The sequence below is a fragment of the Dermacentor andersoni genome, chromosome 3 (genome assembly GCF_023375885.2).
Source record: "Dermacentor andersoni chromosome 3, qqDerAnde1_hic_scaffold, whole genome shotgun sequence".
Lineage (NCBI taxonomy): Eukaryota > Metazoa > Arthropoda > Arachnida > Ixodida > Ixodidae > Dermacentor > Dermacentor andersoni.
Window position 1 is genome coordinate 168,271,512 of NC_092816.1, and position 21,998 is coordinate 168,293,509.

Genomic DNA, 21,998 nt, shown 5'->3' on the forward strand with positions numbered 1-21,998 from the left:
CTCTTCGGGAACGTTTACCATCATGCACACTACTGCTTCCCGTTGCTTATAGGGTTTGAGCAGATTACAGTGGTAAACTTGCTGTGCTTTCCGTTTTCCTGGCAGACTCACCACGTAGTTAACGTCCGACAGTTTTTGAACAATCCGTGCTGGGCCCTCCCACTGCACGTCGAGTTTGTTCTTTAGCGATGTGCGCAATATCATGACCTCATCGCCCACCTCAAAACGACGGGCCCTGGCTGTCCGATCATAATAAACCTTGGCCCTCTGCTGGGCCTTTGCCATTGCTTCACCTGACAACTCCTGTGCCCTTCTTAAGCGTTCGAGGAGCTTAAGCACGTACTCCACCACGACTGGGTCGTCGCCCCTGCCTTCCCACGATTCTCGAAGCATGCGAAGCGGAGACCGCAGCGAGCGACCGTACACCAGCTCAGCTGGCGAAAACCCCGTAGCCGCATGCGGCGCGGTCCTTAATGCAAACATCACCCCAGGCAGACACAGCTCCCAGTCAGTTTGTTGTTCAAAACACAATGCTCTCAACACGCGCTTCATGACGGAGTGGAGCTTTTCAACGGAATTCGACTGGGGATGGTGCACTGAGCTGTGTAACAGCTTTACCCCGCACCTTTCGAGAAAGGCTGTCGTCAAAGCGCTAGTAAATGCTGTGCCCTGATCTGATTGGATTTCCGCAGGAAAACCAACTCGCGCAAATATGGACAGTAGTGCATTGACTATCTCAACTGAGCTTAGTTCTTTAAGCGGCACTGCTTCAGGGAACTTTGTCGCTGGGCAGATCACAGTCAAAATGTGTCTGTACCCCGTGGCTGTTACCGGCAGAGGTCCCACTGTATCAATAACGAGCCGTCTGAAAGGCTCCGTAATGATAGGTACCAACTTCAACGGCGCCCTCGATTTGTCCCCTGGTTTGCCCACCCGCTGACAAGTGTCGCATGTCTTCACAAAGTGGTCTGCGTCCCGAAAACACCCTGGCCAATAGTACTCTTGCAAGAGACGGTCCTTAGTTTTCTTAACTCCTAGGTGTCCGGACCACGAACCCCCATGCGACAAGCGCAACAGATCCTGACGATAGCATTGAGGCACGATCAGCTGATCGAACTCCACTCCCCTGCGGTCTAGATACTTCCGGTACAGGACGCCACCTCTTTCCACAAAGCGAGCATTTTTCTTGGCGATACCTTCCTTGACAATGCAGCGTATGTTTTCTAGGCTGCCATCCTTCTTTTGCTCGGCTATCAAAGCCGCCCGGCTGACTTTTAGCAACCTATTAAGTCCGTCTGACGTAGGCGCGATGAGCAAATCTGCAGATAGCTCTTCTAACTTTCCCGTGTCGGGCATTTCCTCTCCAGTATCTGGTGCCTTTAACGCTACAGGCTCAATCTTATTCAGTTCGGGCGTGCTCTGAATATCAGCATGCTGCGCCTCTGACCCTTTCTCATCGTTCGACAACGTCGGTCCCGCAACTACCGCCTTTGCAGCGAGCTCCCGAACCTTCGATCTGGTTAAGGCCTGAACGCTAGCCTCACCAAACAAAAGCCCCTTCTCGCGCAGGAGGTGATCGGACCTGTTCGAAAATAGGTACGGGTACTGGGGGGGCAGCATAGATGACACTGCGGCCTCCGTCTCAAGCGCTCCGAAAGGTCCTTCAATAAGCACTTTTGCTACGGGCAGACACACGCTATGAGCTTCCACAGCTTGCTTGATCCATGCGCACTCGCCCGTGAACATATCGGGTTCTACGTAAGAAGGGTGAACTACATCCATTGTAGCTGCGGAATCGCGAAGCACTCGGCACTCTTTCCCGTTTACGAGGAGGTCTCGCATGTAAGGCTCGAGAAGCTTCATGTTCTCGTCAGTGCTGCATAATGACAAAAACACGACTTTTGTTTTTGTTTCTGGACACTGCGCCGAAAAGTGACCCGGCTTCTGGCACGTATAACAAACGCGCGCTTGCCTCGTCTCGAACCGCTTTCTGCGTTCGGCTTCGGCTGCCGCCGTCTCCTTACGTTCGGTCGGACTGCTTTCACTCGCATCCGCACTACGTGTGTCCCCCTTTGCTCTCATGGGAGTGAACTTCGGCCTCTCAAACTTGGAGCCAAATTCACCCTTTTGACCGTCCTTTGCTCCGCGAGCCCGACGCGTCACAAACTCCTCGGCTAGCTCAGCGGCTCTAGCCACCGTACTAACGTCTGGCCTATCCAAGACCCAGTACCGCACGTTCTCAGGTAACCGACTATAAAACTGTTCTAGCCCGAAACACTGCAGAACTTTCTCGTGGTCACCAAACGCTTTCTCTTCTTTGAGCCACTCCTGCATGTTTGACATAAGCCTGTAGGCAAACTCTGTATATGACTCACTTTTACCTTTCTCATTTTCCCGAAACTTCCGACGGAACGCCTCCGCTGACAGCCTGTACTTTTTTAGCAGACTAGATTTCACTTTGTCGAAATCCTCTGCCTCCTCTCTATTCAAGCGAGCGACTACGTCGGCCGCCTCGCAGGGTAACAAAGTGAGCAAGCGCTGTGGCCAAGTTTCCCGAGAGAACCCCTGCTTCTCGCACGTTCGCTCAAAGTTAACCAGGAACAAACCAATGTCCTCTCCAAGCTTAAACGGCCGCATCAGGTCAGTCATTTTGAACAATACTCGTTCTCCTGCACCGTGTGCCTGACTTCCATTACGAGCGCGTTCCATCTCTAACTCGAGACGCTTCATTTCCAAAGCGTGTTGACGGTCGCGCTCTCTTTCTTGTTGCTCTCGCTCTATCTGTTCTTTACGTTCACGCTCTTCCTTTTCTTTCTGTTCTTTTCGTTCGCGCTCATCTTTCTCTTTCTGTTCTTTAAGTTCGCGCTCCTGTCTTTTTGCCGTCTCCCTCTCCTCAATGGTCTCAAGGCATTCCGACAGCTCGTCATCCTCAGCTTCTAACTCAAGAATAGCCCTTAGCAGTTCTGGTTTTCTGAGTTTGTCTGAGACATCCAGACCCAACTCTCTTGCAAGCTCCAGCAATTTCGGTTTGCGCAACGACTTCAAATCCATGGCTGCTCTGAATGCTGCTTTCTCTACTGCCTACTATTGTCTTGCCGCAAACTAACCCGGCAGCAACGACAACCACAATTACCAGCTCTGTTTCTGACACTAACAAAAGCCTGGCAAAACTCAGAAGAAGAAAGTCCCGCACTCACCAAACCTCGCAGCCAAGAATTCAGCGCAGTCGTTCCGCTGCAGGCAACCAGTCATCACACAGGGCTCGTTGCACTGCTCCCGGATGGTCGTTCTGCTGCTCAGCATACAGTCAACCGCATATCTTCGCTGCTGGCCTCCGTTGTCGCGATCTCACCGCTGGCAACCAGCTGTTAGAATCCCACCGCTGCCACCAGCTGTTAGAATCGCACCGCTGGCACGAGTTGTTGCAAACTCAGCGCTGACACCCGTTGTTGCAATCGGGTCGCAAGCCCCAAGGGTAGCGTTGGCCTGGCGGCCTGGGGCACTGGAAGCATCCGAAGGTCTCGGCAAAGCATGAGTCGACTGGTAACAGAACAACTGGTTTATTCTAACATCGCAAAAGAGCGGGCGGTCAGGTCGACCGAAGTGGAGAGACGGGAGAGCACGTAACTCAACGGAAGAAATCGGAGCCTCTCTCTTGGCGTCCGGGGGCAGCTGCTCTTATACTTTCGCAGTTGAGGGCAAGAAGGAAGGCCTCGTGACGAGACCACGTGACGGCGGGTACGGACAGACTGAGAGACACGTTGAGACGAGTGTAGTGACGCATCGCCAAGCTGGCGCCTGTCAGACCTCCTCGCTTCACACTTGGGGAGCTCCTCTCCCCGGCTGCCGCGCTTTGACAAGCGTGGGCACACACACACACACGCACACACGCACGCACGAAGACACGTGGCACTGAAACACGCCTGGACACGCTTGGCGGGGAGACTGCGGGAGCTCCGAACGGGCCAAAATGTCCGCCGCTTTGAACGAAGCTCCGGCGTCCGTTGCATCCGCGCCGGCTATACCGCGCGTTGTAGGCGAAACGTAACACTGTCGATCTTATGCCGCTATGCTCAAGTTATGACGTTAAACCTGTGCCTTTCAGTGATCATTGCCTCGTGAGCATGACTTTAGGAATGAAGGGCAGGAAATTGCGCTTTAACTGGCACTTATGGAAATTGAACACAAAGCTTTTGGAGGATGAAGGGTTCATTATACAAATAAAGGCCAAGCTAGACAAACTGCTAGACGCGCAGCCAGCTAGTTTTGCAACTGAATGGGAGGGGTTCAAAGAGTGGGTAAAAATGAAAGCAATAGAAAAGAGCAGCGTGGCTCGCTATAAAGAGAAAGAAAAAGAAAAAGAAATGAACGGGCAACTTGAATGGATGCTGAGCATGGAAAATAGCGCGCCGGGAACTTTCACGAAAGAAATACGGGAAGTGAAATGCCAGCTCGAAAGAATCGACGCGGACAGGTATAGGGCCGCCGTCATACGTGCAAGGTCTGAAAAATTGTGGGCTGGCGAAACGCCGACAAAACGAGCGCTATCAGACGAGAAAAGATACGCTTGCCAGAAAGAAATTAGGAGCATCCGATTTGACGGCCGGACTTCGGAAGATGCGAGAGACATTCAGTGTGCTATAGCCGAACATTTCACAGAACTTCTTAGCAATAAGCTCGAGACCATAGAAGGCTTCCATGTAGACTTCTTGAGGCTGGTGCCAAGACTAGATGATGAAATTAAGGAACGTCTTGAACTGCCTATAACTTTACAGGAGATAAAAAAAGCAATAGACGACCTACCATCTGGGAAAGCTCCTGGACCAGATGGGCTAAGTGCGGCCTTTTATAAAACCTTTAAGCTTCCTGTTGCACAGTGCATGCTCCATGTGATAACTGAGGCTTATGAACGCAAACAGGTTCCATTGTCTTTCAACACGTCTCACATCGTTCTCATTCCCAAGACTGATGATCCGGAAGAACGACTGTTGGTGGGGTCATATCGACCGATTAGTCTCACCAACGTCGACTACAAAGTATTTATGAAGGTTCTAGCAAAAAAGACTGCAGTCTGTGATCACGAAATTGGTAGGGTCTCACCAGACGTGTGGAATTAAAGGCCGTAGCATCGCTACAAATATACATGTCGCACGCAACGTATTAGAGTGCGTCGATGCAGTTGGCGGTCAGATAGCAATGATGCAGCTCGACTTGGCGAAAGCCTTTGACCGCGTCTCCCACGAAATCCTTTTTTCCATCCTGCAACACTCCAAACTAGGCGACATTATAGTAGAGGGCGTAAAAAATGGCCTACAAGAACTGTACGACCCGCATTATAGTTAATGGCGATCTCACTGACAGACTTGCTGTACGTTCTTCAGTAAGACAGGGATGCCCGCTTTCCCCCTTGCTTTTTGCAGTGTATTTAGAGCCGCTATGCCTGGCAATTATCAACTCTGACCGAATTTCAGGTTACAGACTGCAGTCATCACACGTGAAAGTACTCGCGTATGCTGACGATATAGCGGCTTTTTGCGCTGATAGACAGAGCATCTGTGAAGCGACAATTGTGATTGAAAAATTCTGCGCTCAGACTGGAAGTCAGATCAATTGGGGAAAAAGTTCCGGGTTTTGGCATGGCGAATGGGACGTAACACCGGGTTGTTTTTCTCGGCTTCGATGGTCCACCTTGCCAACGCGGTATCTAGGAGTACCTCTGGATTGTTATCGGGATCCCAGCTCGTACTGGAAAGAAGAAACTTCGAGAATGAAAGAGAAAGCGGTCGCGTGGCAAGGAAGACAGCTATCAATGTTTTTCCGTGCCTCTATCTGTAATGTCTTTTTGATTTCGAAGCTCTGGTATGTCATGAATGTGCTGTGTGCGACCCGAACAGCTATTCAAAAAATGCATCGTGTTTTTGCTGTTTTTATTTGGGCGTCCACCTGGGAAAGAACTAGCCGAACTAACCTGTTTGTTTCCGTTAAAAGCGGAGGCCTTGGCCTGGCGCATCTTTTTTTGCGTCAAGTGGTCTCGCGATTTATGTTTTTGCGTGATCAAAGTGATCCCTTTCTAAGATCTGTTATGCAAGTGCGCCTACAGAGACTGCTCCCTGGAAGGGTAGTCTCCTGTGATAACATGTGTGGTGCTGTGACAGGATACTTGCGCGAGGTTGTTCTTTCGTGCAAGATGCTGGAAGTACGTTTCAGCCCTGAATACCTATGTAATGTCAATAAGAAAAAGCTGTACAAAGCGTTGGTTGACGTGATGTTGCCGGTACCCATTTATCGGACACCACACTTTGGAGGCCCAGGGTAAGATATTTTAAAAAGAGTTAAGAACATGCCCGTTAGACCTGTGGTCAAAACCTTTTTTTTTAAGCTGCATTCCGGTACGCTGCCTGTTAAAACCTGGCTGCATGATAAAGGTTTTTTCGTGCCATGGACAACAAACTGCTTGTTATGCAGGAAGCCCGAGACAGTGGAACATGTTTTCCTAGAATGTTGGAATCCAATTTTTTATTGGGATGTCCTTCAGAGGACGATTAAAAAGGAACTCCCTTTAAGTCCTTACGGCATCCGGTACTTATCAGTTGAAAGTGAAGAAGTGCCCTACGATTTAATTATGCTTCTTGGCCTCCACAGTTTGTGGAAAACGCGAATGCAGGTGCGACATGCAGACATAAATACAAGATCCACACGTGAAAACTTCATCGAAAGTGTAGTTTATCTTCGCGAATGTTTCAGGGCTCAGACTGATCCACCAGAGTGGATATCACTGTTTGATGATTTGTCACAAATGAAAAGTTTTTAGCACCACTCGCCTCAGCCCAAGTGTGGCTGAAGTGTTTTACCATATCTTACTTTGTATTACACGTCCAAGACGGCAATAAAGAAAAAAAAAAAAGAAGGGGGGGTATAGCTCAGAGGTAGAGCGCTCGCCTTGCATGCGAGAAGCCCCGGGTTCGATCCCCGGTACCTCCACGTGTGCTGCGTAATTATTATTTTGATATAATAGTGAAAACGATGAACTAATTATTTGGCACTGCGCACATAATAGCACGCAATGCGCACTGGAGGAATCGCCTTCCGAGCACTGACTTCCTCCGCCGCCACATAGTAGTAAGTGTAGGTCTTAGCGCTTCAAGCCATAACACACGTGATTGGATCAAAACTGCTCAATTTCTCATACGATTCTATTACAATACTACATGAAGTGCGTAATATTCCCGTTTAAACGTAATTCGGGGGTATAGCTCAGAGGTAGAGCGCTCGCTTTGCTTGCCAGAAGCCCCGGGTTCGATCGCCGGTACTTCCACGTTGGCTGCGTCATTTTTATTGTTTTTATATAATAGTGAAAACGATGAACTAATTATTTGGCACTGCGCACATAATAGCACGCAATGCGCACTGGAGGAATCGCCTTCCGAGCACTGACTTCCTCCGCCGCCACATAGTAGTAAGTGTAGGCCTTAGCGCTTCAAGCCAAACGCACGTGATTGGATCAAAACTGCTCAATTTTTCATAAGATTCTATTACAATACTACATGAAGTGCGTAATATTCCCGTTTAAATGTAATTCGGGGGTATAGCTCAGAGGTAGAGCGCTCGCTTTGCATGAGAGAAGCCCCGGGTTCGATCCCCGGTACCTCCACGTGTGCTGCGTAATTTTTATTATTTTGATATAATAGTGAAAACGATGAACTAATTATTTGGCACTGCGCACATAATAGCACGCAATGCGCACTGGAGGAATCGCCTTCCGAGCACTGACTTCCTCCGCCGCCACATAGTAGTAAGTGTAGGCCTTAGCGCTTCAAGCCATAACGCACGTGATTGGATCAAAACTGCTCAATTTTTCATACGATTCAATTACAATACTACATGAAGTGCGTAATATTCCCGTTTAAATGTAATTCGGGGGTATAGCTCAGAGGTGGAGCGCTCGCTTTGCATGCGAGAAGCCCCGGGTTCGATCCCCGGTACCTCCACGTGTGCTGCGTAATTTTTATTTTTTTATACAATAGTGAAAACGATGAACTAATTATTTGGCACTGCGCACATAATAGCACGCAGTGCGCACTGGAGGAATCGCCTTCCGAGCACTGACTTCCTCCGCCGCCACATAGTAGTAAGTGTAGGCCTTAGCGCTTCAAGCGATAACGCACGTGATTGGATCAAAACTGCTCAATTTTTCATACGATTCAATTACAATACTACATGAAGTGCGTAATATTCCCGTTTAAATGTAATTCGGGGGGTATAGCTCAGAGGTAGAGCGCTCGCTTTGCATGCGAGAAGCCCCGGGTTCGATCCCCGGTACCTCCACGTGTGCTGCGTAATTTTTATTATTTTGATATAATAGTGAAAACGATGAACTAATTATTTGGCACTGCGCACATAGTAGCACGCAATGCGCACTGGAGGAATCGCCTTCCGAGCACTGACTTCCTCCGCCGCCACATAGTAGTAAGTGTAGGCCTTAGCGCTTCAAGCCATAACGCACGTGATTGGATCAAAACTGCTCAATTTTTCATACGATTCAATTACAATACTACATGAAGTGCGTAATATTCCCGTTTAAATGTAATTCGGGGGTATAGCTCAGAGGTGGAGCGCTCGCTTTGCATGCGAGAAGCCCCGGGTTCGATCCCCGGTACCTCCACGTGTGCTGCGTAATTTTTATTTTTTTATACAATAGTGAAAACGATGAACTAATTATTTGGCACTGCGCACATAATAGCACGCAGTGCGCACTGGAGGAATCGCCTTCCGAGCACTGACTTCCTCCGCCGCCACATAGTAGTAAGTGTAGGCCTTAGCGCTTCAAGCGATAACGCACGTGATTGGATCAAAACTGCTCAATTTCTCATACGATTCTATTACAATACTACATGAAGTGCGTAATATTCCCGTTTGAATGTAATTCGGGGGTATAGCTAGGAGGTAGAGCGCTCGCTTTGCATGCGAGAAGCGCCGGGTTCGATCCGCGGTATCTCCACGTGTGCTGCGTAATTTGTATTATTTTTATATAATAGTGAAAACGATGAACTAATTATTTGGCACTGCGCACATAATAGCACGCAATGCGCACTGGAGGAATCGCCTTCCGAGCACTGACTTCCTCCGCCGCCACATAGTAGTAAGTGTAGGCCTTAGCGCTTCAAGCCAAACGCACGTGATTGGATCAAAACTGCTCAATTTTTCATAAGATTCTATTACAATACTACATGAAGTGCGTAATATTCCCGTTTAAATGTAATTCGGGGGTATAGCTCAGAGGTAGAGCGCTCGCTTTGCATGCGAGAAGCCCCGGGTTCGATCCCCGGTACCTCCACGTGTGCTGCGTAATTTTTATTATTTTGATATAATAGTGAAAACGATGAACTAATTATTTGGCACTGCGCACATAATAGCACGCAATGCGCACTGGAGGAATCGCCTTCCGAGCACTGACTTCCTCCGCCGCCACATAGTAGTAAGTGTAGGTCTTAGCGCTTCAAGCCATAACGCACGTGATTGTATCAAAACTACTCAATTTCTCATACGATTCTACTACAATACTACATGAAGTGCGTAATATTCCCGTTTGAATGTAATTCGGGGGTATAGCTCAGAGGTAGAGCGCTCGCTTTGCATGCGAGAAGCCCCGGGTTCGATCCCCGGTATCTCCACATGTGCTGCGTAATTTTTATTATTTTTATATAATAGTGAAAACGATGAACTAATTATTTGGCACTGCGCACATAATAGCACGCAATGCGCACTGGAGGAATCGCCGTACGAGCACTGACTTCCTCCGCCGCCACATAGTAGTAAGTGTAGGCCTTAGCGCTTCAAGCCATAACGCACGTGATTGGATCAAAACTGCTCAATTTTTCATACGATTCTATTACAATACTACATCAAGTGCGTAATATTCCCGTTTAAATGTAATTCGGGGGTATAGCTCAGAGGTAGAGCGCTCGCTTTGCATGCGAGAAGCCCCGGGTTCGATCCCCGGTACCTCCACGTGTGCTGCGTAATTATTATTTTGATATAATAGTGAAAACGATGATCTAATTATTTGGCACTGCGCACATAATAGCACGCAATGCGCACTGGAGGAATCGCCTTCCGAGCACTGACTTCCTCCGCCGCCACATAGTAGTAAGTGTAGGTCTTAGCGCTTCAAGCCATAACGCACGTGATTGGATCAAAACTGCTCAATTTCTCATACGATTCTATTACAATACTACATGAAGTGCGTAATATTCCCGTTTAAACGTAATTCGGGGGTATAGCTCAGAGGTAGAGCACTCGCTTTGCTTGCCAGAAGCCCCGGGTTTGATCGCCGGTACTTCCAAGTTGGCTGCGTCATTTTTATTATTTTTATATAATAGTGAAAACGATGAACTAATTATTTGGCACTGCGCACATAATAGCACGCAATGCGCACTGGAGGAATCGCCTTCCGAGCACTGACTTCCTCCGCCGCCACATAGTAGTAAGTGTAGGCCTTAGCGCTTCAAGCCATAACGCACGTGATTGGATCAAAACTGCTCAATTTTTCATACGATTCTATTACAATACTACATGAAGTGCGTAATATTCCCGTTTAAATGTAATTCGGGGGTATAGCTCAGAGGTAGGGCGCTCGCTTTGCATGCGAGAAGCCCCGGGTTCGATCCCCGGTACCTCCACGTGTGGCTGCGCAATTTTTATTATTTTGATATAATAGTGAAAACGATGAACTAATTACTTGGCACTGCGCACATAATAGCACGCAATGCGCACTGGAGGAATCGCCTTCCGAGCACTGACTTCCTCCGCCGCCACATAGTAGTAAGTGTAGGTCTTAGCGCTTCAAGCCATAACGCACGTGATTGGATCAAAACTACTCAATTTCTCATACGATTCTATTACAATACTACATGAAGTGCGTAATATTCCCGTTTAAACGTAATTCGGGAGTATAGCTCAGGGCATTCCACTTCCGGGCACCACAGCGGACGGTCACGGAGTGTTGTGCTCCGTAGGGGCGGTTCATGCGGCCCAGCCGGGCCGCGGTATCAGGCTTACGGAAACGTCTTCACAGGATTACCAGCTTGTTTTGCCGCATCTGCCATCAGGTATGACCGTGTGTAATACCGTGTTTTTGCACGGTGATTTGAAGGCCAGGCCCTATCGAGTCGAACATTTTCGCGATGCGCTTGACCGTCATAAGCTGTTGCCGGAGGTGGTGGCCCTCGGGGCATACCAGATGAACCATGTCTGGGCTATAACATTCAAGGACGAAGTCGGAAAAAAGAAGCTGCTGTCAGCGAAGGCCTTTGGTGTCAAAGAACACCGCTGCGTCGCCATTGACCCTTGCAACCAGGATATTAGAATGAAGCTGTTCTGGCTGCTTCACACGACTCCCGACGAGGACGTCAGAGCAGCCTTGGCGCCGTTCGGAACGGTGACTGAAATTTCCAGGGAGCGGTGGCGAGTACCACGGTGCGGCGACAAAGGTTCTCACACGCGTCTGGTATCGTTACGGCTGAAGGCTGGTATGACCATGGAAGACATCCCGCATCAGCTGCGAGTATCAGAGGACCATGCGCTCGTGATTGTTCCAGGCAGAGCTCCGCTCTGCCTCCGATGCCGCGGCACCGGCCATATACGGCGCGAGTGCCGTGTGCCACGCTGTGGACTCTGTCGTCGTTTCGGCCACGACGAGACCCAGTGCGTGAAAAGCTACGCTAACGTGACCGGGTCTGGCCGGAGCGACGCGTTAGACGAGCACTTGATGGATCAAGCGGACGCGGAAGAGACTGCTGGAACGGGCGGAGACCCACGAGGCACGGAAGAGAAGCCAGTGGTCATGGCAAGCGTCAAGTGCCAACCCAGAAAGGGCAGTAGCGAGGCACTGGCCAAGAATGAAGTGCAAAGTGAACCGTCTGCAGAAAATTCTTCGGTGCGTGAAAGTGAGGGGGACGCGGAGGCTGCCGAGGGCGTTCTGCGACAGGGCAACTCTGGCGCTGCCTTCATCGAAGAATCCGGCGAGAAAATGGACCAGGCCAGCGCCGTCTCAAAGAGACCTCGCGAAATACCCGATCAAGATGTCAGGCTTGAGCAAGACGACGGTGACAGCAGCGAAGGGCCACCCATGAAGGCTTCCTCTTTCCGGCGGTCTACGCTCAAGCCCAAGCCGAACGTTCCGCTCGAGAGGAGGCCGACGCGAGAACATCCACCTGAGGGGCGCCAGACGCCGACCAATCCGCCAGGTGGTCGGCAGACGCCGACCGTCCCACCAGACGGGCGACAGACGCCGACTGTCCCACCAGATAAGCGGACAACGCCGACAGTTCCCCCGCGGTAGCGGGGTGCTGTTCGGTAGAAGGCTCAGTAAGGACTAGGTGCTGCGGAACCTTTAAGTGAATGATGAGTAGTGCATTTGGTAACGTCATGCCTTCGCCGTATGAGACGGAGCTTATGATGGTGTAGGGTTTTGTTTTTTGTAAGTTTGGCGGTCTTTGATCTCCGAAATGTATTGTAGTTTGTGCTTGCTCTTCTCTTTCAATGGCAAATAATCATGGAATAGCAATACGTATTGGCACGCTTAACGTACGAGGGCTAACGGCTAGACGGCGACAAGCACAATTAAGTCGCCTGATGCTGGAAAACGACATAGATATTCTTGCTGTTCAAGAAACTAAAATTGAAAGCGAAGAGCAAACGGACAAAATGGTTCAGGTTTTTAAATCCCGTTACAACACTTGTGTTTGTCATGGAGTAGGTAAGGCCGGTGGCTGTCTTTTATTTTTGCGTAATTCAATAGGTATTCTTGCGCAGAGTGTAATGTCGGCCCAAGATGGGCGATTGGTCCTATGTGATTTCTCTTTCAATAATATTGATTGGCGAGTTGTCTGTGTGTACGCTCCAAACAAAATTAGTGATAGGAAATTTTTTTTTAACTTTGTTGAGTCACACCTGACGTGTGAAAGAAATGTTGTTCTTCTTGGTGACTTCAATTGTGTTTGCATGTCCGAAGATAGGGTGCCCAGTAACATAATACGGGATACAAGTGCGCATCAACTCTGCGCAATCGTGGCAGACTATGATTTAGTAGACGTTGGAAGCATATTAAGCGGTAACAGTGTTGTTTTTACTCATTTCCAAGGGCAGAGTCACGCTCGACTAGATCGTTTGTACGTATCAGCAAACCTTGCGCGAACGGTCAATTGCTACGCAGTAAAGCACGTGAGCTTCAGTGATCACAGCCTAGTAACGTGTACATTGGGCACGAAACATAGAGGGTCTCACTTTAACTGGGAACTGTGGAAAATGAACGAAACGATCTTAAGTGATGAATGGTTTGTCAAAACGGTAAAAGGAAAAATGGACGTAATGCAAATAGATGCTACAACAAATTGGGCTGAGCTGTGGGAGCAGTTTAAAATTGAAGTGAAAATGAGTGCGATCGAGAGGGCTTGTGTGATGCGTCATAAAGCTAAACAAAGAGAGAAAGAACTGCAAAGCATGCTCGATTATTTTCTAAACGCGGAGTGCACAATACCGGGATTGTTTTCGAAACAGATTAGAGAAATTAAACGCGAACTTGAAAGGGTGGACGCTCAAATTTACCAAGGAGCCGCGATAAGAGCACGATCCGAGAGGCTGTGGCTGGGAGAGGCGCCAACTAAGCGCGCGCTCAGTGACGAAAAGGGTTACGCATCCAAAAACATAATAAAAGAAATTTGTTTTAACAACACAATGTCAAAAGACCCAGAAGTAATTGAAAAAGCTTTCGTTGAACACTACCGAGCGTTGCTCGGTAGGCAGGTGCCCGTAACAGAAGAGTTTGTGAACACCTTTCTAACACTTCTGCCAAAATTACAAGACGAAATAAAAGAGGGACTCGAGAGACCGATCTCTGCGAAAGAAATTACAGAAGCCATAGAAGACTTGGGTAAAGGAAAGGCGCCTGGACCAGACGGCCTAGGAGCAGCTTTCTATAAAACTTTCAAGGCCGAAATAAGCGAGATACTGCACTGTGTAATATCAGAAGCTCATGAAACTATGCACTTGCCGCCATCATTCAGAAAAAGTCATGTTGTGCTTATACCGAAAACCACCGATACGGTAAAGCTGAAATCTGTCGCTGGATACAGGCCCATAAGTCTTACGAATTCGGATTATAAAATCTACATGAAGGTGCTCGGAAAAAGGATGCAGTCAGTTATTAAATCCATAGTAGGCCCACACCAAACATGCGGTATTAGGAATAGAACAATATTGTCGAATATTCACATCGCTAGGAGTATATTGGAATGCTGTGATGCGAACCTCGAATGTGTAGCAATGGTTCAGTTAGACCTAGAAAAAGCTTTTGACAGGGTTGCTCACAGCATACTTTTTGCCCTGCTAAAACACATTAATGTAGGCGAAGTGATTCAGGACGGAGTAGCCATGGCTTATGAGAACTGCTCCGCTCACCTTATAATCAATAAAAGACTCAGCGAAAATATACCAGTATTATCCAGTGTGCGCCAGGGGTGCCCTTTGTCGCCCTTACTTTTTGCGATTTTTCTTGAACCTTTCTGTTTGAAGGTACGAGAAAACGAAAACATTCGCGGCTACCGTCTTTTAACTCAGGAAGTAAAAATACTAGCTTACGCAGATGACATCGCACTTTTTTGCATTGACCAAGAGAGCATTCGGGAGGCAGTCAAGGATGCAAGAAAGTTTTGCAGTCTAACGGGGAGTGCCATAAGCTGGCCAAAAAGCTTAGGCTTCTGGCACGGTGAATGGGACAGCCGGCCTGCAGTGTTAGAAACAGTACCGTTCACAGATACGCCAACCAGTTATCTTGGTGTTCCTTTGGAATACTATCGCGATACCACGACGCAATGGACTGAACAAACTGAGCTGGCTAAAGCACAAACAACGAAGTGGGGAGGCAAGAATCTGTCAATATTCACGAGAGCCACTGTCTGCAATTTATTTCTTGTCGCTAAAGTGTTTTATATGTTGCAAGTTTTATGTATATCCCGAGTGTGTGTACAAAAGTTGCACAGGGTTTTTGCTATGTTCGTGTGGGGATCAGGATGGGAGCGCACGAGTCGTCTGAATCTGTTTCACGCTGTGCAGAAAGGAGGGTTGGGTTTGTCGCATTTATTTTTGAAACAAGTAGTGTCGCGTTTCATGTTCTTGCGCGACGAAAGCGATTGTTTTTTGCGGTGCGTTATCCAGACGCGATTAGGTGACGCACTGCCAGAATATATTGTGACGTCGTATGGCATACGTCAAGTGGTTGTCCGAGGTTTTTTGTTTGAAGTGATAAGCTCTTTCCGTTTTCTAAAAGTACACTTTTCTTTGAAATACCTGAACACAGTCGCAAGAAAGCGATTATACCGAGATTTAGTTAATATCATGTGTCCAGTACCAATATACCGTGCAGTATATGCACTGGGGCGTGAGCAGAATGTCTTAAAAAGAGTTAAGAAAATGCCTGTAAGAGCAACAACAAAAACTTTTTTTTTCATGCTACACACTGGCACGCTTCCTGTCAAGCCATGGCTGCAGGAGAAGGGGATCTTTGTACCCTGGAGTGTGAATTGCCAGATATGTCAGAAACCGGAGACAATGGAGCATATTTTTCTGGAGTGCAGGGACTCAGTCTTCCTTTGGGACATTCTACAAAGGACACTAAAAAAAGAATTTCCTTTAACACCTTTTGGAATCCGTTTTTTACCGTTTGAAGAGACAGAAGGCGTGCCATGTGATATGGTGATGTTACTCTGCATGCACAGCGTGTGGAAAACACGAATGGCGGTGCGTAATGAGGAGCGTCAAAACCGGCCAAAGAATATTTTGCTGAAAATGTATTGTACATTCGCGAAGCGTTTAAAGCGCTCAGCGAACCACCTGAGTGGTTAAGAGCATTTGAACAGCTTGCAAACATTCAGCCTTTTTAAACCAAAATTAAACGACAAGGTACACCCGCACATTGAACTGTCTTTTTTGTTTTGTAATCGCAGCGGAGAATAGCTGTGAATCGTGTATTTGTTATAAAACAGGCAATAAAAAAAAAAAAAATCGGGGGTATAGCTCAGAGGTAGAGCGCTCGCTTTGCATGCGAGTGCCCCGGGTTCGATACCCGGTACCTCCACGTTGGCTGCGTAATTTTTATTTTTTTATACAATAGTGAAAACGATGAACTAATTCTTTCGCACTGCGCACATAATAGCACGCAATGCGCACTGAAGGAATCGCCTTCCGAGCACTGACTTCCTCCGCCGCCACATAGTAGCAAATGTAGGCCTTAGCGCTTCAAGCCATAACGCACGTGATCGGATCAAAACTGCTCAATTTTTCATACGATTCTATTACTATACTACATGAAGTGCGTAATATTCCCGTTTAAACGTAATTCGGGGGTATAGCTCAGAGGGGATTCTGCTTCCGGCCACCGAGCGTGACGGACGCATGATGACGGGCTCCGTTGGAGCGGCTACAGCGGCCTATTCTGGCCGCGGAAACAGGACGATGGAACAGGAGGGCACCTACCAAGTTGTTCTGCCAGGTCTGCCAACAGGTCGTTATGTTTTAAATACAGTTTTTTTGCACGCTGATATCACGGCGCGACCGTACCGGATTGAAGATTTCCGTGACGCATTGGCACCGCATTCGCTTCTTCCGGATGTTATCGCCCTGGGGGCGTATCGCATGAGCCATGTCTGGGCTATCACCTTCAAGGACGCGGACGCGGTGAAGAAGATCTCGAGCATCGGGGAGCTGCGTGTAAAAAACCGGCGCTGTCTGGTGATTGACCCGGCGAACCAGGACGTTCGACTGAAGCTCCACTGGCTTCTACACAATGTGCCTGATGAGGACGTGCGTGTCGCCTTTGCGCCCTATGGAAAAGTTACCGAAGTAGCCCGGGAGCGCTGGCGTGTGCAAGGTATGACAGAGAAGGGATCAACCACCCGGCTTGTCACCCTTAAGTTGAAAGCGCGCGTGAAGTTGGATGACTTGCCACACCAGCTGAGCGTTGGCGGTGAGTTGGCGCTTGTCGTGGTACCAGGCAGACCCCCGCTGTGCCTTCGGTGTCGCGGTACGGGCCACATCCGCAAGGAATGTCGAGTCCCGCGTTGCGGAATCTGCCGACGCTTCGGGCACGAAGAAGACCAGTGTACTCGCACTTACGCGAGCATTACAGGCCCGGGAACCAGCGAGGACTCGTCCGAGATGCTGATGGACGAGACGGATGCTGAGGAAGCAGCCCGTGTGGGTGGACAACCACAGCGGCATACTCAGCCATCGTTCACGACTCTGGTGAAGCAGAAGGCGGGGCCCTCCGGCGCAACAGATGGTAGTGTACAGGCGCAGCATAAGCCTGAACAGGACGACGATGACAAGGCAAAGGAGGCGGCGAAAGCCGCGGACGCTAAAGAAAGCAGCGTGGAGACCCCCGGCATTGATACCATGGAGACGAACCAGGAAGCGGCGAGCACCATTGCTGGAAAACGTCCGCATGAAGAAAGCGGAGACGTCAAGCTGCAGCCAGGCGGTAGCGGCGATGAGCCTCCGCCGAAGGCCGGGGGAGTGAGACGCTCGTCTTTAAAACCGCGGCCGAACCTTCCGGCCGACCCGCGGAAGGCGGGGAAACAGCCTCCGTAGTAACACAGTGTCCTGGTCGGTGTCAGCGCCGGTTGTGTTGGTCGACCGGTGTCAAGAGGTCCTGGCAATCGTGAGGAAGGCTACGTCAACCATGAAGGTAGGCACCATGCGGATAGAGGCGTTTCTTCTTCTAAGACATGGCTTTTAATCTTATTGCTCCACTTCGAGTTGCGACTTTGAACGTCAGAGGTCTGGGAGCAAGAAGGCGACAATACCAGCTTAATCGCCTTCTTCTGGATAACGATATTGACATAATTGCTTTACAAGAGTCGAAAATAGAGAGCCAAGAGCACACTGACCGCATGGTGTCTTCCTTTCAAGCAAACTTTCATGTGTGCGTTTGTCATTCTGTTGGGACGTCGGATGGGTGCCTTGTACTCATACGCAAGACGTTAAGAGTGAACGTAGAGTCTGTATTTGCATGCCCAAGTGGTCGCCTTTTGATTGCTGATTTCACATTTTCGAATTTTTGGTGGCGAATTGTTTGTGTATATGCTCCTAATGTAGAAAGCGAGCGTAAAATTTTCTTTGAATCACTTGAGCCATGGTTGAATGGCGACAAGTTTTTGCTTGTACTGGGAGACTTCAACTGTGTGTGCGCCGCAGCTGACAGAGTGAAGTTTAGGCCACTGAGAGACAAGAGCTCTGAAGTTTTGAATACTCTTGTGCATGAGTATGGTCTCGAGGATGTTGGCAATGTGTTTTCCACTGGGACCCACCCAGAATACACGCACTTTCAGCGGGAGAGCCATGCGAGACTAGACAGAATGTATGTATCTGTCGATCTTATGCCGCTATGCTCAAGTTATGACGTTAAACCTGTGCCTTTCAGTGATCATTGCCTCGTGAGCATGACTTTAGGAATGAAGGGCAGGAAATTGCGCTTTAACTGGCACTTATGGAAATTGAACACAAAGCTTTTGGAGGATGAAGGGTTCATTATGCAAGTAAAGACCAAGCTAGACAAACTGCTAGACGCGCAGCCAGCTAGTTTTGCAACTGAATGGGAGGGGTTCAAAGAGTGGGTAAAAATGAAAGCAATAGAAAAGAGCAGCGTGGCTCGCTATAAAGAGAAAGAAAAAGAAATGAACGGGCAACTTGAATGGATGCTGAGCATGGAAAATAGCGCGCCGGGAACTTTCACGAAAGAAATACGGGAAGTGAAATGCCAGCTCGAAAGAATCGACGCCGACAGGTATAGGGCCGCCGTCATACGCGCAAGGTCTGAAAAATTGTGGGCTGGCGAAACGCCGACAAAACGAGCGCTATAAGACGAGAAAAGATACGCTTGCCAGAAAGAAATTAGGAGCATCCGATTTGACAGCCGGACTTCGGAAGATGCGAGAGACATTCAGTGTGCTATAGCCGAACATTTCACAGAACTTCTTAGCAATAAGCTCGAGACCATAGAAGGCTTCCATGTAGACTTCTTGAGGCTGGTGCCAAGACTAGATGATGAAATTAAGGAACGTCTTGAACTGCCTATAACTTTACAGGAGATAGAAAAAGCAATAGACGACCTACCATCTGGGAAAGCTCCTGGACCAGATGGGCTAAGTGCGGCCTTTTATAAAACCTTTAAGCTTCCTGTTGCACAGTGCATGCTCCATGTGATAACTCAGGCTTATGAGCGCAAACAGGTTCCATTGTCTTTCAATACGTCCCACATAGTTCTAATTCCCAAGACTGATGATCCGGAAGAACGACTGTTGGTGGGGTCATATCGACCGATTAGTCTCACCAACGTCGACTACAAAGTATTTATGAAGGTTCTAGCAAAAAGACTGCAGGCTGTGATCACGAAATTGGTAGGGTCTCATCAGACGTGTGGAATTAAAGGCCGTAGCATCGCTACAAATATACATGTCGCACGCAACGTATTAGAATGTGTCGATGCAGTTGGCGGTCAGATAGCAATGATGCAGCTCGACTTGGCGAAAGCCTTTGACCGCGTCTCCCACGAAATCCTTTTTTCCATCCTGGAACACTCCAAACTAGGTGACATTATAGTAGAGGGCGTAAAAATGGCCTACAAGAACTGTACGACCCGCATTATAGTTAATGGCGATCTCACTGACAAACTTGCTGTACGTTCTTCAGTAAGACAGGGATGCCCGCTTTCCCCCTTGCTTTTCGCAGTGTATTTAGAGCCACTATGCCTGGCAATTATCAACTCTGACCGAATTTCAGGTTACAGACTGCAGTCATCACACGTGAAAGTACTCACGTATGCTGACGATATAGCGGTTTTTTGCGCTGATAGACAGAGCATCTGTGAAGCGACAATTGTGATTGAGAAATTCTGCGCTCAGACTGGAAGTCAGATCAATTGGGGAAAAAGTTTCGGTTTTTGGCATGGCGAATGGGACGTAACACCGGGTTGTTTTTCTCGGCTTCGATGGTCCACCTTGCCAACGCGGTATCTAGGAGTACCTCTGGATTGTTATCGGGATCCCAGCTCGTACTGGAAAGAAGAAACTTCGAGAATGAAAGAGAAAGCGGTCGCGTGGCAAGGAAGACAGCTATCAATGTTTTCCCGTGCCTCTATCTGTAATGTCTTTTTAATTTCGAAGCTCTGGTATGTCATGAATGTGCTGTGTGCGACCCGAACAGCTATTCAAAAAATGCATCGTGTTTTTGCTGTTTTTGTTTGGGCGTCCACCTGGGAAAGAACCAGCCGAACTAACCTGTTTGTTTCCGTTAAAAGCGGAGGCCTTGGCCTGGCGCATCTTTTTTTGCGTCAAGTGGTCTCGCGATTTATGTTTTTGCGTGATCAAAGTGATCCCTTTCTAAGAACTGTTATGCAAGTACGCCTACAGAGACTGCTCCCTGGAAGGCTGGTCTCCTGTGATAACATGTGTGGTGCCGTGACAGGATACTTGCGCGAGGTTGTTCTGTCGTACAAGATGTTGGAAGTACGTTTCAGCCCTGAGTACCTATGCAATGTCAATAAGAAAAAGCTGTACAAAGCGTTGGTTGACGTGATGTTGCCGGTACCCATTTATCGGACACCACACTTTGGAGGCCCAGGGCAAGATATTTTAAAAAGAATTAAGAACATGCCCGTTAGACCAGTTGTCAAAACCTTTTTTTTTAAACTGCATTCCGGTACGCTGCCTGTTAAAACCTGGCTGCATGATAAAGGGCTATTCGTGCCATGGACAACAAACTGCTTGTTATGCAGGAAGCCCGAGACAGTGGAACATGTCTTCCTAGAATGTTGGGATCCCATTTTTTACTGGGATGTCCTTCAGAGGACGATTAAAAAGGAACTCCCTTTAAATCCTTACGGCATCCGGTACTTACCAGTTGATAGTGAAGAAGTGCCCTACGACTTAATCATGCTCCTTGGCCTCCACAGTCTGTGGAAAACGCGAATGCAGGTGCGACATGCAGACATAAATACCAGTACCACACGTGAAAACTTCATCGAAAGTGTTCTTTATCTTCGAGAATGTTTCAGGGCACGGACTGATCCACCAGAGTGGATACCACTACTTGATGAATTAGTCCAATTGAAAAGATTTTAGCACCACTCGCGTCAGCCCAAGTGTGGCTGAAGTGTTTTATCATGTTACTTTGTGTTATGCGTCCAAAACGGCAATAAAGAAAAAAAAAAAAAAAAAAGGGGTATAGCTCAGAGGTAGAGCGCTCGCTTTGCATGCGAGTGCCCCGGGTTCGATACCCGGTACCTCCACGTTGGCTGCGAAATTTTTAATTTTTTATACAATAGTGAAAACGATGAACTAATTCTTTCGCACTGCGCACATAATAGCACGCAATACGCACTGAAGAAATCGCCTTCCGAGCACCGGCTTCCTCCGCCGCCACATAGTAGTAAGTGTAGGCCTTAGCGCTTCAAGCCATAACGCGCGTGATTGGATCAAAACTGCTCAATTTTTGATACGATTCTATTACAATACTACATGAAGTGCGTAATATTCCCGTTTAAACGTAATTCGGCGGTATAGCTCAAAGGTAGAGCGCTCGCTTTGCATGCGAGTGCCCCGGGTTCGATACCCGGTACCTCCACGTTGGCTGCGAAATTTTTATTTTTTTATACAATAGTGAAAACGATGAACTAATTCTTTCGCACTGCGCACATAATAGCACGCAATGCGCACTGAAGAAATCGCCTTCCGAGCACCGGCTTCCTCCGCCGCCACATAGTAGTAAGTGTAGGCCTTAGCGCTTCAAGCCATAATGCACGTGATTGGATCAAAACTGCTCAATTTTTGATAAGATTCTATTACAATACTACATGAAGTGCGTAATATTCCCGTTTAAACGTAATTCGGGGGTATAGCTCAGTTTTTTTTTTTTTCCGCGACACCGAAAAGAGATAATCATTAGAA

At 48.2% G+C, this 21,998-nt stretch overlaps 12 non-coding genes across 12 annotated transcripts; all 12 read left to right on the forward strand.

Annotated features, from left to right (window-relative positions):
• The first annotated feature begins 6,909 nt into the window (after positions 1-6,909).
• On the forward strand, positions 6,910-6,981 carry TRNAA-UGC (transfer RNA alanine (anticodon UGC)). Its single transcript has one exon. It is a non-coding gene; the product is annotated as a tRNA-Ala (tRNA).
• Positions 6,982-7,579: 598 nt separating this feature from the next.
• Positions 7,580-7,651, forward strand: TRNAA-UGC (transfer RNA alanine (anticodon UGC)). Its single transcript has one exon. It is a non-coding gene; the product is annotated as a tRNA-Ala (tRNA).
• Positions 7,652-7,916: 265 nt separating this feature from the next.
• TRNAA-UGC (transfer RNA alanine (anticodon UGC)) lies at positions 7,917-7,988 on the forward strand. Its single transcript has one exon. It is a non-coding gene; the product is annotated as a tRNA-Ala (tRNA).
• A 265-nt stretch (positions 7,989-8,253) lies between these two features.
• Positions 8,254-8,325, forward strand: TRNAA-UGC (transfer RNA alanine (anticodon UGC)). The gene has a single exon. It is a non-coding gene; the product is annotated as a tRNA-Ala (tRNA).
• Positions 8,326-8,590: 265 nt separating this feature from the next.
• On the forward strand, positions 8,591-8,662 carry TRNAA-UGC (transfer RNA alanine (anticodon UGC)). The gene has a single exon. It is a non-coding gene; the product is annotated as a tRNA-Ala (tRNA).
• A 600-nt stretch (positions 8,663-9,262) lies between these two features.
• On the forward strand, positions 9,263-9,334 carry TRNAA-UGC (transfer RNA alanine (anticodon UGC)). Its single transcript has one exon. It is a non-coding gene; the product is annotated as a tRNA-Ala (tRNA).
• A 265-nt stretch (positions 9,335-9,599) lies between these two features.
• On the forward strand, positions 9,600-9,671 carry TRNAA-UGC (transfer RNA alanine (anticodon UGC)). The gene has a single exon. It is a non-coding gene; the product is annotated as a tRNA-Ala (tRNA).
• A 265-nt stretch (positions 9,672-9,936) lies between these two features.
• On the forward strand, positions 9,937-10,008 carry TRNAA-UGC (transfer RNA alanine (anticodon UGC)). Its single transcript has one exon. It is a non-coding gene; the product is annotated as a tRNA-Ala (tRNA).
• Positions 10,009-10,607: 599 nt separating this feature from the next.
• TRNAA-UGC (transfer RNA alanine (anticodon UGC)) lies at positions 10,608-10,679 on the forward strand. The gene has a single exon. It is a non-coding gene; the product is annotated as a tRNA-Ala (tRNA).
• A 5,382-nt stretch (positions 10,680-16,061) lies between these two features.
• TRNAA-UGC (transfer RNA alanine (anticodon UGC)) lies at positions 16,062-16,132 on the forward strand. Its single transcript has one exon. It is a non-coding gene; the product is annotated as a tRNA-Ala (tRNA).
• Positions 16,133-21,269: 5,137 nt separating this feature from the next.
• On the forward strand, positions 21,270-21,340 carry TRNAA-UGC (transfer RNA alanine (anticodon UGC)). The gene has a single exon. It is a non-coding gene; the product is annotated as a tRNA-Ala (tRNA).
• Positions 21,341-21,604: 264 nt separating this feature from the next.
• TRNAA-UGC (transfer RNA alanine (anticodon UGC)) lies at positions 21,605-21,675 on the forward strand. The gene has a single exon. It is a non-coding gene; the product is annotated as a tRNA-Ala (tRNA).
• Positions 21,676-21,998: the final 323 nt, after the last annotated feature.